The sequence below is a fragment of the Hemiscyllium ocellatum genome (assembly GCF_020745735.1).
Source record: "Hemiscyllium ocellatum isolate sHemOce1 chromosome 17 unlocalized genomic scaffold, sHemOce1.pat.X.cur. SUPER_17_unloc_1, whole genome shotgun sequence".
NCBI lineage: Eukaryota > Metazoa > Chordata > Chondrichthyes > Orectolobiformes > Hemiscylliidae > Hemiscyllium > Hemiscyllium ocellatum.
In genome coordinates this window covers 824,339-839,761 of record NW_026867474.1, presented here as the reverse complement: position 1 = coordinate 839,761, position 15,423 = coordinate 824,339, and the positions used below count along the sequence as shown (strand labels likewise).

The 15,423-nt window shown below is 45.9% G+C and overlaps 5 non-coding genes across 5 annotated transcripts; all 5 read right to left on the bottom strand.

Moving 5' to 3' along the window:
- trnav-aac (transfer RNA valine (anticodon AAC)) lies at positions 1 to 73 on the bottom strand. The gene has a single exon. It is a non-coding gene; the product is annotated as a tRNA-Val (tRNA).
- Positions 74 to 3,281: 3,208 nt separating this feature from the next.
- Positions 3,282 to 3,354, bottom strand: trnav-aac (transfer RNA valine (anticodon AAC)). The gene has a single exon. It is a non-coding gene; the product is annotated as a tRNA-Val (tRNA).
- Positions 3,355 to 6,561: 3,207 nt separating this feature from the next.
- Positions 6,562 to 6,634, bottom strand: trnav-aac (transfer RNA valine (anticodon AAC)). The gene has a single exon. It is a non-coding gene; the product is annotated as a tRNA-Val (tRNA).
- A 3,210-nt stretch (positions 6,635 to 9,844) lies between these two features.
- trnav-aac (transfer RNA valine (anticodon AAC)) lies at positions 9,845 to 9,917 on the bottom strand. Its single transcript has one exon. It is a non-coding gene; the product is annotated as a tRNA-Val (tRNA).
- A 3,210-nt stretch (positions 9,918 to 13,127) lies between these two features.
- On the bottom strand, positions 13,128 to 13,200 carry trnav-aac (transfer RNA valine (anticodon AAC)). Its single transcript has one exon. It is a non-coding gene; the product is annotated as a tRNA-Val (tRNA).
- Positions 13,201 to 15,423: the final 2,223 nt, after the last annotated feature.

Sequence of the window (15,423 nt, the reverse complement as noted above, 5' to 3'; positions counted from 1 at the left end):
AGTTTCTGCCCAGTTTCGAACTGGGGACCTTTCGCGTGTTAGGCGAATGTGATGACCACTACACTACAGAAACAAGCCTGTGCCGGCCGCGCCGCGGCTCTGTGGCATCCAGCACTGAAAGTTGAAGCCATTCTACGTTTCACCTTTCTTTTTCCAATAGCGCGTTGTTGTCCAGGGTAATTGACATCTTGAAAAATTTTTAAAAACAAACGTGAAATTGGTGACAAAATATAGACAAGGATGTGGTCAATGTTTGGACTGTAGAGTGAGGTGGAATAGGCTGGGACAAGTTTCCCGGCAGCATAACGGCTGCGACATGATTTTATGGAAGGGTTTGAACTGAGTATTTACGTGTTTTACCCAAGCTAGGGTGAGTTGGAAACTCGGGAGCATAGGTTTAAGGTGAGTGCTCTGAAATTGACAAAGGAACTGAGGCACATTTCCCACACACAAGGTTGTGCGTGTATGGAATGAGCTACCAGAGGAAGTGGAGGAGGCTATTGCACTCAGAAAATTGCAATGGTAATCGGATCAGTTTCTGGATAGGATGGGTTCAGAGGGATTGAGGCCAAATGCTGGGGAACGGGACTTGTTTAACTTTGGATATGTGGTGAGCATGGATGAGATACCCCAAAGTATCTGTTTCCACGCGGTGTACCCCAATAACGTTGTGTTTGAAAGGATTACTTTTTAGCGGAGCTTGCCTTCGCAGTCTGTAGCACAATCATTTAGACTGTTCGACTGCTCACGGGAAAGGTAGTATTGTGAAACACTGCAGAAACGAACGACTTCCTTACTTTTGCTGTGACTGACCATACTTCGTGAAGTTTTCCCAGATCCTCAGTTGAGGATTTTTGCTGCTGGAAGTTACCTCAGAAGCCCTGTTAACTCGTAATGTATTGAGCGAATCGCAAACAGAAAGCATTTAACACGGAACACAAACAAAACTGGCATACCTAATGCATGTTCAGACACAGCGAAGCATGAATGCTAAATGTGAGACAGTCCGAGGGCATGAGGCATAAAGTAACCTCACAACTAACAACTGGGCAATTCCAAACTACTCTTTCAAACATACTGCCGCCTTAGTGCACCACCACTTCCCAGACAATGCTGAAAAGAGAGAAAGAAGGAATATAATAATTATGGGCCATAAAAAAGTGAATTTCACCAATCACAGTCTCGATTAGATTACCTTTCCCTTCCGGTGTCTCCAAGACGGAAATGAAGGAAATGGGAGAAATTCAATAACATATTCAGTGGAAAGAATTTCCCATTCGCCAGAAAGCCAAATAACGATGAATCGACTCAGCGCAGGACTTTGTTTCACAACAGCGATGAAATAACAGTCTCCATTCGGTTCCAGTAAAAACTCAACTTGCCTGGAACGTAAACCAAGCGCTGAGCTGTTTGCGATTTTCTGCAGGGGTGGCGAGCACCATCATGACAGCAGAGAGACTTCACAAAATACCCCTGGAACGTCAACGCAGCGGGGATCGAAGCAGCATTTTAACGATGCTGCGGCGGAGGAGCTGACCAGCTGAAATGGCAGTGGTGGGATTCGAACTCGCCATGTACAGAACAGGAACCTGGATCCAGCGCCTTAGACCGCTCGGCCACGCTACCAGACCGCGCCGCCGCGCATTTTCTTGCATTTCGGATTGTGCTCCTGCATAACCACACATGCTAAGTCACATGAAAAGGGTTCCATGGTCCCACTCCGACTCGCACAGCTGCTGGGATGTGCCCAGCTACAATGACAATTTCGCAGCAGATAATGAAATCCCATCAATCCAGGCAAAAATCAATGGTAAGCTGAGTCTATCTTCTCAGACTCTTTTCAACCAGAAATGTATCTTTGACTGCATGAGAATATATGTTCGGTTATGATTTGGTCAAATCACCATGAGCTGCTTGACATTACTTCAATTTCGATTCTTGCTTTGCTGAATGATTTCACCCATTGCTGGAAACAGGACAACTTCCACATTTACACGGAACACAAAACACACCGGACTACAGAGAAAATGCACAAAGCTGAGCAGGCCGTGTTCCACATTATACCGTGCAGCATCGTTTCAGTCACTGTGTCTGTTTTGCAGAATAAGAGTTCCAAAGAATGTTCTCCACCCTAAAACCGGAGGTAGCATTACAACCCGAGAACGACAGATCACATTGGGAGGATGCTCTGACCTCGGGGCCAGTTCGAGATGCCACTTTCCTTGCCTTTTACCTTAACCGTGCAATTGGCTGCAGGGATGTTCACACCTGGACATGAGCCACATCGATACCAACTGAATAGGAAACCTGTGTGGGAATCGACAAGAAGCGACTCAATAAATTTTGCTAAACTCCATGATGCTTATTAGAAATGCAGTTTCTGCTCACGTCAATTTAAAAGGCAGTTTCTGAACATGGTAACAGAAGTTCCTACTCACCCCACCCCCACTGCGGAAGAGGTGCTAACTGCCCTTGACTGCTTTTTGTTCTCAATGTGAAGAGCTCTCCCGCATGAGTCACCTTCACGTCTCTTGTTGCTGAGTGACTCACAAAGAAGGAGTTTCACCAGAGCTGCAACTGCCTCACTTTCCCACTCGCCCTCCCGTTTACATTTTCCTGCTCGTCAGTGATTTAAAGAAAACCAAAAGGTTGCGATGTCATTCTGTAGCCTCTCTGTCAATTCCTCCGTTACAGTTCCAACATGGCTTAGATCTCGGGGCTCACCTTAATACTAGCGACGCTATGAAATCACAAGTCCAGAGGTTCCTCTGAGAGTGTAATTTCTTTCATTGCTGTTGCTGATTGAATGAGTCACTATAACGTGCGAACTGATCCAAACCATGATTCAGCACCTCTGCTGCCAATTCTCGCACGTTGAATAACGACAGGCAGCTTCCAAATGAGGCCTTGCAGAGACGACTTTGGGGTACATTTGTCAGACAGACTAGTTGAGGAATCCGTGGCGTACTGTGACATCAGCTCATCAGCTTCTTCCCTGTCTTTGAACCGGCCCGCCTGCGCAAGGAATGCAAATGCGGTATTGCTTTTTGTGGAAGATTCAGAACGCGGTAACTACACTCTGAAACAGAATGGCATATGATCAGACCCAGCTTGGAGAAAACCTTTACAATGCTTTGCAAACGAATTTAATGGAATTGCATTACATTTCACAAAGAGAGCAGATTTGTTCGAGCGATTTCGAAGGCAGGTTTGCAGATGGGAAAGCAAGCAAGAAAGCTCCGTTCTTGTCCGTGTAAAAGGCTGCAATTGAAGAACAAAGCAGTTTCTGCCCAGTTTCGAACTGGGGACCTTTCGCGTGTTAGGCGAATGTGATGACCACTACACTACAGAAACAAGCCTGTGCCGGCCGCGCCGCGGCTCTGTGGCATCCAGCACTGAAAGTTGAAGCCATTCTACGTTTCACCTTTCTTTTTCCAATAGCGCGTTGTTGTCCAGGGTAATTGACATCTTGAAAAATTTTTAAAAAACAAACGTGAAATTGGTGACAAAATATAGACAAGGATGTGGTCAATGTTTGGACTGTAGAGTGAGGTGGAATAGGCTGGGACAAGTTTCCCGGCAGCATAACGGCTGCGACATGATTTTATGGAAGGGTTTTGAACTGAGTATTTACGTGTTTTACCCAAGCTAGGGTGAGTTGGAAACTCGGGAGCATAGGTTTAAGGTGAGTGCTCTGAAATTGACAAAGGAACTGAGGCACATTTCCCACACACAAGGTTGTGCGTGTATGGAATGAGCTACCAGAGGAAGTGGAGGAGGCTATTGCACTCAGAAAATTGCAATGGTAATCGGATCAGTTTCTGGATAGGATGGGTTAGAGGGATTGAGGCCAAATGCTGGGGAACGGGACTTGTTTAACTTTGGATATGTGGTGAGCATGGATGAGATACCCCAAAGTATCTGTTTCCACGCGGTGTACCCCAATAACGTTGTGTTTGAAAGGATTACTTTTTAGCGGAGCTTGCCTTCGCAGTCTGTAGCACAATCATTTAGACTGTTCGACTGCTCACGGGAAAGGTAGTATTGTGAAACACTGCAGAAACGAACGACTTCCTTACTTTTGCTGTGACTGACCATACTTCGTGAAGTTTTCCCAGATCCTCAGTTGAGGATTTTTGCTGCTGGAAGTTACCTCAGAAGCCCTGTTAACTCGTAATGTATTGAGCGAATCGCAAACAGAAAGCATTTAACACGGAACACAAACAAAACTGGCATACCTAATGCATGTTCAGACACAGCGAAGCATGAATGCTAAATGTGAGACAGTCCGAGGGCATGAGGCATAAAGTAACCTCACAACTAACAACTGGGCAATTCCAAACTACTCTTTCAAACATACTGCAGCCTTAGTGCACCACCACTTCCCAGACAATGCTGAAAAGAGAGAAAGAAGGAATATAATAAGTATGGGCCATAAAAAAGTGAATTTCACCAATCACAGTCTCGATTAGATTACCTTTCCCTTCCGGTGTCTCCAAGACGGAAATGAAGGAAATGGGAGAAATTCAATAACATATTCAGTGGAAAGAATTTCCCATTCGCCAGAAAGCCAAATAACGATGAATCGACTCAGCGCAGGACTTTGTTTCACAACAGCGATGAAATAACAGTCTCCATTCGGTTCCAGTAAAAACTCAACTTGCCTGGAACGTAAACCAAGCGCTGAGCTGTTTGCGATTTTCTGCAGGGGTGGCGAGCACCATCATGACAGCAGAGAGACTTCACAAAATACCCCTGGAACATCAACGCAGCGGGGATCGAAGCAGCATTTTAACGATGCTGCGGCGGAGGAGCTGACCAGCTGAAATGGCAGTGGTGGGATTCGAACTCGCCACTTACAGGACAGGAACCTGGATCCAGCGCCTTAGACCGCTCGGCCACACTACCAGACAGCGCAGCCGCGCATTTTCTTGCATTTCGGATTGTGCTCCTGCATAACCACACATGCTAAGTCACATGAAAAGGGTTCCATGGTCCCACTCCGACTCGCACAGCTGCTGGGATGTGCCCAGCTACAATGACAATTTCGCAGCAGATAATGAAATCCCATCAATCCAGGCAAAAATCAATGGTAAGCTGAGTCTATCTTCTCAGACTCTTTTCAACCAGAAATGTATCTTTGACTGCATGAGAATATATGTTCGGTTATGATTGGTCAAATCACCATGAGCTGCTTGACATTACTTCAATTTCGATTCTTGCTTTGCTGAATGATTTCACCCATTGCTGGAAACAGGACAACTTCACATTTACACGGAACACAAAACACACCGGACTACAGAGAAAATGCACAAAGCTGAGCAGGCCGTGTTCCACATTATACCGTGCAGCATCGTTTCAGTCACTGTGTCTGTTTTGCAGAATAAGAGTTCCAAAGAATGTTCTCCACCCTAAAACCGGAGGTAGCATTACAACCCGAGAACGACAGATCACATTGGGAGGATGCTCTGACCTCGGGGCCAGTTCGAGATGCCACTTTCCTTGCCTTTTACCTTAACCGTGCAATTGGCTGCAGGGATGTTCACACCTGGACATGAGCCACATCGATACCAACTGAATAGGAAACCTGTGTGGGAATCGACAAGAAGCGACTCAATAAATTTTGCTAAACTCCATGATGCTTATTAGAAATGCAGTTTCTGCTCACGTCAATTTAAAAGGCAGTTTCTGAACATGGTAACAGAAGTTCCTACTCACCCCACCCCCACTGCGGAAGAGGTGCTAACTGCCCTTGACTGCTTTTTGTTCTCAATGTGAAGAGCTCTCCCGCATGAGTCACCTTCACGTCTCTTGTTGCTGAGTGACTCACAAAGAAGGAGTTTCACCAGAGCTGCAACTGCCTCACTTTCCCACTCGCCCTCCCGTTTACATTTTCCTGCTCGTCAGTGATTTAAAGAAAACCAAAAGGTTGCGATGTCATTCTGTAGCCTCTCTGTCAATTCCTCCGTTACAGTTCCAACATGGCTTAGATCTCGGGGCTCACCTTAATACTAGCGACGCTATGAAATCACAAGTCCAGAGGTTCCTCTGAGAGTGTAATTTCTTTCATTGCTGTTGCTGATTGAATGAGTCACTATAACGTGCGAACTGATCCAAACCATGATTCAGCACCTCTGCTGCCAATTCTCGCACGTTGAATAACGACAGGCAGCTTCCAAATGAGGCCTTGCAGAGACGACTTTGGGGTACATTTGTCAGACAGACTAGTTGAGGAATCCGTGGCGTACTGTGACATCAGCTCATCAGCTTCTTCCCTGTCTTTGAACCGGCCCGCCTGCGCAAGGAATGCAAATGCGGTATTGCTTTTTGTGGAAGATTCAGAACGCGGTAACTACACTCTGAAACAGAATGGCATATGATCAGACCCAGCTTGGAGAAAACCTTTACAATGCTTTGCAAACGAATTTAATGGAATTGCATTACATTTCACAAAGAGAGCAGATTTGTTCGAGCGATTTCGAAGGCAGGTTTGCAGATGGGAAAGCAAGCAAGAAAGCTCCGTTCTTGTCCGTGTAAAAGGCTGCAATTGAAGAACAAAGCAGTTTCTGCCCAGTTTCGAACTGGGGACCTTTCGCGTGTTAGGCGAATGTGATGACCACTACACTACAGAAACAAGCCTGTGCCGGCCGCGCCGCGGCTCTGTGGCATCCAGCACTGAAAGTTGAAGCCATTCTACGTTTCACCTTTCTTTTTCCAATAGCGCGTTGTTGTCCAGGGTAATTGACATCTTGAAAAATTTTTAAAAAACAAACGTGAAATTGGTGACAAAATATAGACAAGGATGTGGTCAATGTTTGGACTGTAGAGTGAGGTGGAATAGGCTGGGACAAGTTTCCCGGCAGCATAACGGCTGCGACATGATTTTATGGAAGGGTTTTGAACTGAGTATTTACGTGTTTTACCCAAGCTAGGGTGAGTTGGAAACTCGGGAGCATAGGTTTAAGGTGAGTGCTCTGAAATTGACAAAGGAACTGAGGCACATTTCCCACACACAAGGTTGTGCGTGTATGGAATGAGCTACCAGAGGAAGTGGAGGAGGCTATTGCACTCAGAAAATTGCAATGGTAATCGGATCAGTTTCTGGATAGGATGGGTTCAGAGGGATTGAGGCCAAATGCTGGGGAACGGGACTTGTTTAACTTTGGATATGTGGTGAGCATGGATGAGATACCCCAAAGTATCTGTTTCCACGCGGTGTACCCCAATAACGTTGTGTTTGAAAGGATTACTTTTTAGCGGAGCTTGCCTTCGCAGTCTGTAGCACAATCATTTAGACTGTTCGACTGCTCACGGGAAAGGTAGTATTGTGAAACACTGCAGAAACGAACGACTTCCTTACTTTTGCTGTGACTGACCATACTTCGTGAAGTTTTCCCAGATCCTCAGTTGAGGATTTTTGCTGCTGGAAGTTACCTCAGAAGCCCTGTTAACTCGTAATGTATTGAGCGAATCGCAAACAGAAAGCATTTAACACGGAACACAAACAAAACTGGCATACCTAATGCATGTTCAGACACAGCGAAGCATGAATGCTAAATGTGAGACAGTCCGAGGGCATGAGGCATAAAGTAACCTCACAACTAACAACTGGGCAATTCCAAACTACTCTTTCAAACATACTGCCGCCTTAGTGCACCACCACTTCCCAGACAATGCTGAAAAGAGAGAAAGAAGGAATATAATAAGTATGGGCCATAAAAAAGTGAATTTCACCAATCACAGTCTCGATTAGATTACCTTTCCCTTCCGGTGTCTCCAAGACGGAAATGAAGGAAATGGGAGAAATTCAATAACATATTCAGTGGAAAGAATTTCCCATTCGCCAGAAAGCCAAATAACGATGAATCGACTCAGCGCAGGACTTTGTTTCACAACAGCGATGAAATAACAGTCTCCATTCGGTTCCAGTAAAAACTCAACTTGCCTGGAACGTAAACCAAGCGCTGAGCTGTTTGCGATTTTCTGCAGGGGTGGCGAGCACCATCATGACAGCAGAGAGACTTCACAAAATACCCCTGGAACGTCAACGCAGCGGGGATCGAAGCAGCATTTTAACGATGCTGCGGCGGAGGAGCTGACCAGCTGAAATGGCAGTGGTGGGATTCGAACTCGCCATGTACAGAACAGGAACCTGGATCCAGCGCCTTAGACCGCTCGGCCACACTACCAGACCGCGCCGCCGCGCATTTTCTTGCATTTCGGATTGTGCTCCTGCATAACCACACATGCTAAGTCACATGAAAAGGGTTCCATGGTCCCACTCCGACTCGCACAGCTGCTGGGATGTGCCCAGCTACAATGACAATTTCGCAGCAGATAATGAAATCCCATCAATCCAGGCAAAAATCAATGGTAAGCTGAGTCTATCTTCTCAGACTCTTTTCAACCAGAAATGTATCTTTGACTGCATGAGAATATATGTTCGGTTATGATTTGGTCAAATCACCATGAGCTGCTTGACATTACTTCAATTTCGATTCTTGCTTTGCTGAATGATTTCACCCATTGCTGGAAACAGGACAACTTCCACATTTACACGGAACACAAAACACACCGGACTACAGAGAAAATGCACAAAGCTGAGCAGGCCGTGTTCCACATTATACCGTGCAGCATCGTTTCAGTCACTGTGTCTGTTTTGCAGAATAAGAGTTCCAAAGAATGTTCTCCACCCTAAAACCGGAGGTAGCATTACAACCCGAGAACGACAGATCACATTGGGAGGATGCTCTGACCTCGGGGCCAGTTCGAGATGCCACTTTCCTTGCCTTTTACCTTAACCGTGCAATTGGCTGCAGGGATGTTCACACCTGGACATGAGCCACATCGATACCAACTGAATAGGAAACCTGTGTGGGAATCGACAAGAAGCGACTCAATAAATTTTGCTAAACTCCATGATGCTTATTAGAAATGCAGTTTCTGCTCACGTCAATTTAAAAGGCAGTTTCTGAACATGGTAACAGAAGTTCCTACTCACCCCACCCCCACTGCGGAAGAGGTGCTAACTGCCCTTGACTGCTTTTTGTTCTCAATGTGAAGAGCTCTCCCGCATGAGTCACCTTCACGTCTCTTGTTGCTGAGTGACTCACAAAGAAGGAGTTTCACCAGAGCTGCAACTGCCTCACTTTCCCACTCGCCCTCCCGTTTACATTTTCCTGCTCGTCAGTGATTTAAAGAAAACCAAAAGGTTGCGATGTCATTCTGTAGCCTCTCTGTCAATTCCTCCGTTACAGTTCCAACATGGCTTAGATCTCGGGGCTCACCTTAATACTAGCGACGCTATGAAATCACAAGTCCAGAGGTTCCTCTGAGAGTGTAATTTCTTTCATTGCTGTTGCTGATTGAATGAGTCACTATAACGTGCGAACTGATCCAAACCATGATTCAGCACCTCTGCTGCCAATTCTCGCACGTTGAATAACGACAGGCAGCTTCCAAATGAGGCCTTGCAGAGACGACTTTGGGGTACATTTGTCAGACAGACTAGTTGAGGAATCCGTGGCGTACTGTGACATCAGCTCATCAGCTTCTTCCCTGTCTTTGAACCGGCCCGCCTGCGCAAGGAATGCAAATGCGGTATTGCTTTTTGTGGAAGATTCAGAACGCGGTAACTACACTCTGAAACAGAATGGCATATGATCAGACCCAGCTTGGAGAAAACCTTTACAATGCTTTGCAAACGAATTTAATGGAATTGCATTACATTTCACAAAGAGAGCAGATTTGTTCGAGCGATTTCGAAGGCAGGTTTGCAGATGGGAAAGCAAGCAAGAAAGCTCCGTTCTTGTCCGTGTAAAAGGCTGCAATTGAAGAACAAAGCAGTTTCTGCCCAGTTTCGAACTGGGGACCTTTCGCGTGTTAGGCGAATGTGATGACCACTACACTACAGAAACAAGCCTGTGCCGGCCGCGCCGCGGCTCTGTGGCATCGAGCACTGAAAGTTGAAGCCATTCTACGTTTCACCTTTCTTTTTCCAATAGCGCGTTGTTGTCCAGGGTAATTGACATCTTGAAAAATTTTTAAAAAACAAACGTGAAATTGGTGACAAAATATAGACAAGGATGTGGTCAATGTTTGGACTGTAGAGTGAGGTGGAATAGGCTGGGACAAGTTTCCCGGCAGCATAACGGCTGCGACATGATTTTATGGAAGGGTTTTGAACTGAGTATTTACGTGTTTTACCCAAGCTAGGGTGAGTTGGAAACTCGGGAGCATAGGTTTAAGGTGAGTGCTCTGAAATTGACAAAGGAACTGAGGCACATTTCCCACACACAAGGTTGTGCGTGTATGGAATGAGCTACCAGAGGAAGTGGAGGAGGCTATTGCACTCAGAAAATTGCAATGGTAATCGGATCAGTTTCTGGATAGGATGGGTTCAGAGGGATTGAGGCCAAATGCTGGGGAACGGGACTTGTTTAACTTTGGATATGTGGTGAGCATGGATGAGATACCCCAAAGTATCTGTTTCCACGCGGTGTACCCCAATAACGTTGTGTTTGAAAGGATTACTTTTTAGCGGAGCTTGCCTTCGCAGTCTGTAGCACAATCATTTAGACTGTTCGACTGCTCACGGGAAAGGTAGTATTGTGAAACACTGCAGAAACGAACGACTTCCTTACTTTTGCTGTGACTGACCATACTTCGTGAAGTTTTCCCAGATCCTCAGTTGAGGATTTTTGCTGCTGGAAGTTACCTCAGAAGCCCTGTTAACTCGTAATGTATTGAGCGAATCGCAAACAGAAAGCATTTAACACGGAACACAAACAAAACTGGCATACCTAATGCATGTTCAGACACAGCGAAGCATGAATGCTAAATGTGAGACAGTCCGAGGGCATGAGGCATAAAGTAACCTCACAACTAACAACTGGGCAATTCCAAACTACTCTTTCAAACATACTGCCGCCTTAGTGCACCACCACTTCCCAGACAATGCTGAAAAGAGAGAAAGAAGGAATATAATAAGTATGGGCCATAAAAAAGTGAATTTCACCAATCACAGTCTCGATTAGATTACCTTTCCCTTCCGGTGTCTCCAAGACGGAAATGAAGGAAATGGGAGAAATTCAATAACATATTCAGTGGAAAGAATTTCCCATTCGCCAGAAAGCCAAATAACGATGAATCGACTCAGCGCAGGACTTTGTTTCACAACAGCGATGAAATAACAGTCTCCATTCGGTTCCAGTAAAAACTCAACTTGCCTGGAACGTAAACCAAGCGCTGAGCTGTTTGCGATTTTCTGCAGGGGTGGCGAGCACCATCATGACAGCAGAGAGACTTCACAAAATACCCCTGGAACATCAACGCAGCGGGGATCGAAGCAGCATTTTAACGATGCTGCGGCGGAGGAGCTGACCAGCTGAAATGGCAGTGGTGGGATTCGAACTCGCCATGTACAGAACAGGAACCGGGATCCAGCGCCTTAGACCGCTCGGCCACACTACCAGACCGCGCCGCCGCGCATTTTCTTGCATTTCGGATTGTGCTCCTGCATAACCACACATGCTAAGTCACATGAAAAGGGTTCCATGGTCCCACTCCGACTCGCACAGCTGCTGGGATGTGCCCAGCTACAATGACAATTTCGCAGCAGATAATGAAATCCCATCAATCCAGGCAAAAATCAATGGTAAGCTGAGTCTATCTTCTCAGACTCTTTTCAACCAGAAATGTATCTTTGACTGCATGAGAATATATGTTCGGTTATGATTTGGTCAAATCACCATGAGCTGCTTGACATTACTTCAATTTCGATTCTTGCTTTGCTGAATGATTTCACCCATTGCTGGAAACAGGACAACTTCCACATTTACACGGAACACAAAACACACCGGACTACAGAGAAAATGCACAAAGCTGAGCAGGCCGTGTTCCACATTATACCGTGCAGCATCGTTTCAGTCACTGTGTCTGTTTTGCAGAATAAGAGTTCCAAAGAATGTTCTCCACCCTAAAACCGGAGGTAGCATTACAACCCGAGAACGACAGATCACATTGGGAGGATGCTCTGACCTCGGGGCCAGTTCGAGATGCCACTTTCCTTGCCTTTTACCTTAACCGTGCAATTGGCTGCAGGGATGTTCACACCTGGACATGAGCCACATCGATACCAACTGAATAGGAAACCTGTGTGGGAATCGACAAGAAGCGACTCAATAAATTTTGCTAAACTCCATGATGCTTATTAGAAATGCAGTTTCTGCTCACGTCAATTTAAAAGGCAGTTTCTGAACATGGTAACAGAAGTTCCTACTCACCCCACCCCCACTGCGGAAGAGGTGCTAACTGCCCTTGACTGCTTTTTGTTCTCAATGTGAAGAGCTCTCCCGCATGAGTCACCTTCACGTCTCTTGTTGCTGAGTGACTCACAAAGAAGGAGTTTCACCAGAGCTGCAACTGCCTCACTTTCCCACTCGCCCTCCCGTTTACATTTTCCTGCTCGTCAGTGATTTAAAGAAAACCAAAAGGTTGCGATGTCATTCTGTAGCCTCTCTGTCAATTCCTCCGTTACAGTTCCAACATGGCTTAGATCTCGGGGCTCACCTTAATACTAGCGACGCTATGAAATCACAAGTCCAGAGGTTCCTCTGAGAGTGTAATTTCTTTCATTGCTGTTGCTGATTGAATGAGTCACTATAACGTGCGAACTGATCCAAACCATGATTCAGCACCTCTGCTGCCAATTCTCGCACGTTGAATAACGACAGGCAGCTTCCAAATGAGGCCTTGCAGAGACGACTTTGGGGTACATTTGTCAGACAGACTAGTTGAGGAATCCGTGGCGTACTGTGACATCAGCTCATCAGCTTCTTCCCTGTCTTTGAACCGGCCCGCCTGCGCAAGGAATGCAAATGCGGTATTTCTTTTTGTGGAAGATTCAGAACGCGGTAACTACACTCTGAAACAGAATGGCATATGATCAGACCCAGCTTGGAGAAAACCTTTACAATGCTTTGCAAACGAATTTAATGGAATTGCATTACATTTCACAAAGAGAGCAGATTTGTTCGAGCGATTTCGAAGGCAGGTTTGCAGATGGGAAAGCAAGCAAGAAAGCTCCGTTCTTGTCCGTGTAAAAGGCTGCAATTGAAGAACAAAGCAGTTTCTGCCCAGTTTCGAACTGGGGACCTTTCGCGTGTTAGGCGAATGTGATGACCACTACACTACAGAAACAAGCCTGTGCCGGCGGCGCCGCGGCTCTGTGGCATCCAGCACTGAAAGTTGAAGCCATTCTACGTTTCACCTTTCTTTTTCCAATAGCGCGTTGTTGTCCAGGGTAATTGACATCTTGAAAAATTTTTAAAAAACAAACGTGAAATTGGTGACAAAATATAGACAAGGATGTGGTCAATGTTTGGACTGTAGAGTGAGGTGGAATAGGCTGGGACAAGTTTCCCGGCAGCATAACGGCTGCGACATGATTTTATGGAAGGGTTTTGAACTGAGTATTTACGTGTTTTACCCAAGCTAGGGTGAGTTGGAAACTCGGGAGCATAGGTTTAAGGTGAGTGCTCTGAAATTGACAAAGGAACTGAGGCACATTTCCCACACACAAGGTTGTGCGTGTATGGAATGAGCTACCAGAGGAAGTGGAGGAGGCTATTGCATTCAGAAAATTGCAATGGTAATCGGATCAGTTTCTGGATAGGATGGGTTCAGAGGGATTGAGGCCAAATGCTGGGGAACGGGACTTGTTTAACTTTGGATATGTGGTGAGCATGGATGAGATACCCCAAAGTATCTGTTTCCACGCGGTGTACCCCAATAACGTTGTGTTTGAAAGGATTACTTTTTAGCGGAGCTTGCCTTCGCAGTCTGTAGCACAATCATTTAGACTGTTCGACTGCTCACGGGAAAGGTAGTATTGTGAAACACTGCAGAAACGAACGACTTCCTTACTTTTGCTGTGACTGACCATACTTCGTGAAGTTTTCCCAGATCCTCAGTTGAGGATTTTTGCTGCTGGAAGTTACCTCAGAAGCCCTGTTAACTCGTAATGTATTGAGCGAATCGCAAACAGAAAGCATTTAACACGGAACACAAACAAAACTGGCATACCTAATGCATGTTCAGACACAGCGAAGCATGAATGCTAAATGTGAGACAGTCCGAGGGCATGAGGCATAAAGTAACCTCACAACTAACAACTGGGCAATTCCAAACTACTCTTTCAAACATACTGCCGCCTTAGTGCACCACCACTTCCCAGACAATGCTGAAAAGAGAGAAAGAAGGAATATAATAAGTATGGGCCATAAAAAAGTGAATTTCACCAATCACAGTCTCGATTAGATTACCTTTCCCTTCCGGTGTCTCCAAGACGGAAATGAAGGAAATGGGAGAAATTCAATAACATATTCAGTGGAAAGAATTTCCCATTCGCCAGAAAGCCAAATAACGATGAATCGACTCAGCGCAGGACTTTGTTTCACAACAGCGATGAAATAACAGTCTCCATTCGGTTCCAGTAAAAACTCAACTTGCCTGGAACGTAAACCAAGCGCTGAGCTGTTTGCGATTTTCTGCAGGGGTGGCGAGCACCATCATGACAGCAGAGAGACTTCACAAAATACCCCTGGAACATCAACGCAGCGGGGATCGAAGCAGCATTTTAACGATGCTGCGGCGGAGGAGCTGACCAGCTGAAATGGCAGTGGTGGGATTCGAACTCGCCATGTACAGAACAGGAACCTGGATCCAGCGCCTTAGACCGCTCGGCCACGCTACCAGATCGCGCCGCCGCGCATTTTCTTGCATTTCGGATTGTGCTCCTGCATAACCACACATGCTAAGTCACATGAAAAGGGTTCCATGGTCCCACTCCGACTCGCACAGCTGCTGGGATGTGCCCAGCTACAATGACAATTTCGCAGCAGATAATGAAATCCCATCAATCCAGGCAAAAATCAATGGTAAGCTGAGTCTATCTTCTCAGACTCTTTTCAACCAGAAATGTATCTTTGACTGCATGAGAATATATGTTCGGTTATGATTTGGTCAAATCACCATGAGCTGCTTGACATTACTTCAATTTCGATTCTTGCTTTGCTGAATGATTTCACCCATTGCTGGAAACAGGACAACTTCCACATTTACACGGAACACAAAACACACCGGACTACAGAGAAAATGCACAAAGCTGAGCAGGCCGTGTTCCACATTATACCGTGCAGCATCGTTTCAGTCACTGTGTCTGTTTTGCAGAATAAGAGTTCCAAAGAATGTTCTCCACCCTAAAACCGGAGGTAGCATTACAACCCGAGAACGACAGATCACATTGGGAGGATGCTCTGACCTCGGGGCCAGTTCGAGATGCCACTTTCCTTGCCTTTTACCTTAACCGTGCAATTGGCTGCAGGGATGTTCACACCTGGACATGAGCCACATCGATACCAA